Source organism: Tursiops truncatus, chromosome X, assembly GCF_011762595.2.
Source record: "Tursiops truncatus isolate mTurTru1 chromosome X, mTurTru1.mat.Y, whole genome shotgun sequence".
NCBI classification, from domain to species: Eukaryota; Metazoa; Chordata; class Mammalia; order Artiodactyla; family Delphinidae; genus Tursiops; species Tursiops truncatus.
The window spans coordinates 70491525-70495373 of record NC_047055.1 but is presented as its reverse complement, the minus strand read 5'-3'; the positions used below and the strand labels follow the sequence as shown (position 1 = coordinate 70495373).

The window sequence follows — 3849 nt, the reverse complement described above, 5'->3', positions numbered from 1 at the left end:
ACTAGAAGTGAGCAAGGAGGAGAATGGGAGTAGATGAGATCAGAGAGTTTGTCAAGGGCCAGATCCATGTACAAATCTTGTGGACCACTGTAAAGCATTTGGAATTTATTCTCAGTGAGATAGGAGATCATCCGTTTTGAGCAAAAATACGAAATTGTCCCAGTTTCACTCATTAAATAATCTGATTTAAAATACCTCATTCATCATCAAACAAGATCTCACTTGTGCTTTGTCTCCTTTGCTCCATTGGACTATGGGTCTTCTTTGCTCTTTGACATCCCTGGAGAACCCCCCATTTCTACTGTATCCATGCCCTGGCTCTGCCAGCTTGCTAACTCTGATTCCCGGTTTCTTCAGATAAGGAGATTGAAGAGAGATGAAGTCAAAATGAGTATTCAAGTTTGCATACCTCCAGAATTCCACCAGACAGTCTTGAATGATGTAGTAAAAATGTCAGAGACTGGAACAAAGGATTCTATTTGAATGGTTGCAACAGAAATTCACATAGACATTTGTAAGCTAATAATTTTTTAGAAATGAATGTTAAGGACCATTGTGAAGAAGAATTAATATTGCAGCTGATTAACTATGTAAGGAAAGACCTCTGGATTATGATTTATCTGTGGAGATTAGAGAGTTAAGGTGTGGGGTGGGGATGGGCAAGATTTTGAGAGTGTGAATTTAAAAGGAAAGAACACAGAATCAAAGGCTAAACTAGTAAATATAGGTGTGAAATGATCTTCCTTTTTTCTCTTTTAGTCTGTATCTGAACAGACCCAAACATGAGAATGAGAGGTAAAAGGTCTATACTGTCCATTGTTTGGACAAAATCTTTTTTATAAAGATAGAAAAAAATTATCAATAAATTGGCTCTTTATTTTACTGAACTTATTAATTCTGTTTCTGGATTTACTCATGACTTCTTAAACCATATTCAGGGCTTTTGAAAATGAAAAGAATTCATGTTTTCTTTCCTTCACTTATTTTCCACATCCACCCTTCATTAAGTATTCATAACATAAAGAATATAGGCTCGTTTTTAAAGACATCTTCTAAATTATTCCCAAAGAAAGCTACATACATATGTGTTTCTCAGAAATCAGGCTTTCTGCTGTAGTTACTTTGATTAGTACTTGGTTACTTTATCTTTCATTTATTCATAAAATGAAACAAAATGTGCAAGACATTTTTCTAGAGGGTATGTTGGAATATCATGATGAATAACACATAGTCTTTTATCTTTCAAGTAGCCTTCAGACTAATAAGGTGTGTATAAAACTGTACAAAACAACGTAAAAGGAATGTGATAAATATCATTAAAATGTTAGAGGGGTGCATATGCACCATGTGAATTCAGATGTATTGGTGTATAGTCAGCATTATCCAGAGAAACAAAACCAATAAGATTCATTCATTCATTCCTTCATTCATTGTAAGAATTATCTCATGTGATTATAGGGGCCAAGAAGTCCCATGACTTCTTTTTTGGTTGTAGAAGGTTCAGATGCAACAATTCATGTTAAGCAATTCATGTTAGAAGGAATATATTGACTTGACCCCTAGAAATTTCACTGAGGTAGAAGGCCCCTTAATTTTAGTTGTATTTATTTCTCACCCTCTAACATGCAAATGTCTTACTAATGAATATAGAGAAGTTGCTACTTCTTGATCACTGGGTCCAATCAGCATAATGTCATCAATGTAATGGATTAGTGTGATATTTTGTGGACGGAAAAGGTGAACAAGTTCCCTGTGAACAAAATTATGACATAGGGATGGATAGTTGTCATACCGTTTCAGGTAGGACAATGAAGGTGTATTGCTGGCCTTACTAGTTGAAAGCAAACTACTTCTGGAGGACCATATGGACAAGATTGGAGGAAAAAATCATTTATTAGATCAATAGATACACACCAAGTATCAAGAATTATGTTAACTTGCTCAAACAATGAAACCACATCTGTTACAGGAGCTTCAATTGGAGTCACCACCTGCTTAAGCTTATGATAATCCACTAACATTCTTCAAGATCTGTCTTCTGCACAGGCCAGATAGGAGAGTTGAATGGGCATGTACTAGGAATCACTACTCCTGTACATGTTAAGTCCTTGATAGTGGCACTAATCTTTGCAGTCCTTCCAAGAATGCAGTATTCCTCTTTTTATTATTATTATTTTAATATGGAATGCTTCACGAATCTGCATGTCATCTTTGCACAGGGGCCATGCTAATGTTCTCTGTATCACTCCAATTCTAGTATATGTGCCGCCGAAGTGAGCACAAGTATTCCTCTTAATTTACTAGTTGCTCAGAGGTAATTCTAATGGCTTCCACTTAGCCTTTCCACCTTTATATTCCTCATTCCACAAATTAGGAAACCTATGTGGGGATTCTGCCAACTGCTAAGTATGTCTATTCTAATAATGCATTCTGGAACTGGGGAATTAATCAGGGGATGAGTTCAGGAACACACTGGGCCCATTGTTAGACAGATATGAACTAAAACTCCATTGCTCACCTGACCTTCATTAACCCCTACTCTGATTGGAGGGCCACAGTGATGTTTTGGGTTTCCTGGAATCAGTGTCAGTTCAGAGCCAGTGTCCAGTAGTCCCCAAAATATCTGATTATTTCCTTTACCTCGATGTACAATTTCCCTGGTAAAAGATAATAGGTCCCTTTTGGGAAGTCCCTTTGGGAAATATTAACAATATAAAATTTTGGTAGTGTATTGGTGTCTTTCCTTTAAGGGCACCCAGTCTCCCTTTAATTCAAGAGGTTCTGGTATATTAATTGGCTCGTTATGGGAGTTCATTGAGGGCCTGTGATTCTTTGTTTTTGATCCAAGTTATACTTTTGCTTACTTACTTAGAACTTTTCTGCTTATATAGACCAAGTAAAAATTTAGTAGGCTTCTTATCTATTTCACTTTTAGGAACATCATGATTAGCTAACCAATGCATCAGACTATTCCGATTGCTGCTTTGACTCTGCTGTCCATTACAGTAGTCACTTCCACCTTGCCTTTGGCAGTTGAGTGCCACCACTTGGCCCCTAATACCCCTATCCAATTACCTCAGTCACATTTATGTTTTCCAATTGGGTGGCTATGGTTCTCAATATAAGGTCTGGCTTACAGAGAAGAGTGATCACAAAATTCTTCAAGGATGTTGGGGCTCCCCTCACAGATATATTTCTTAAAGTATCAGAGAAAGTTATGCCCTCTGGACTCTCAGTGTGTGAGTAGGTTTTAAATGACAAATCCACTCTAACATCCCGATCTACTTATGCCTCTGAATCCCTTCATTAAACCATTGATTATTTCCAATTTACTGGTGGTGGGCTATCTTTTGGTCCATGTTTCAGCCAACCAACCAACCAACAGTTAAAGTTCTTTCTAACCACCCAAGCTTCAATATTAAAGGCAGAATCTCTGCTTCATGAGCCCATATCAATAAATTTGACATGATCCAACTTTATTTTTCTTCTACCATTATCCCATATCTATAGTATCCACTTCCAAATATGTTTCCACAGGATTTCTGCTTGTATAAATTAGAAAATCCAAGTGGTTCTTTTGGAGCATAGTGTACTTCCTCATGGGTCAAAATGTGTATCTCACTTTCAGGAGCCTGCTAGCACTTGTGTCTAGTTGTAAGTCTAGAAGTAAAAGTGGGTGATGGAGGTGGATCCTTAGGAAAATCAACATTGCCTTGCATGGCAACTATCTCAAAGGAGGTCATTGTCATTTCCTCAAGCCGTACAAGTTAATCCTCTCAGATAGAGGTGGAAAGGCTTATTCTACTGTTGGTGAGGAGATCAATACCACAGGGGATGGGGATTCCCCTT

At 37.5% G+C, this 3849-nt stretch overlaps 1 non-coding gene across 1 annotated transcript; it reads right to left on the bottom strand.

Annotated features, from left to right (window-relative positions):
• Positions 1-2174: 2174 nt before the first annotated feature.
• On the bottom strand, positions 2175-2281 carry LOC117310529 (U6 spliceosomal RNA). Its single transcript, XR_004524671.1, has one exon. It is a non-coding gene; the product is annotated as a U6 spliceosomal RNA (small nuclear RNA).
• Positions 2282-3849: the final 1568 nt, after the last annotated feature.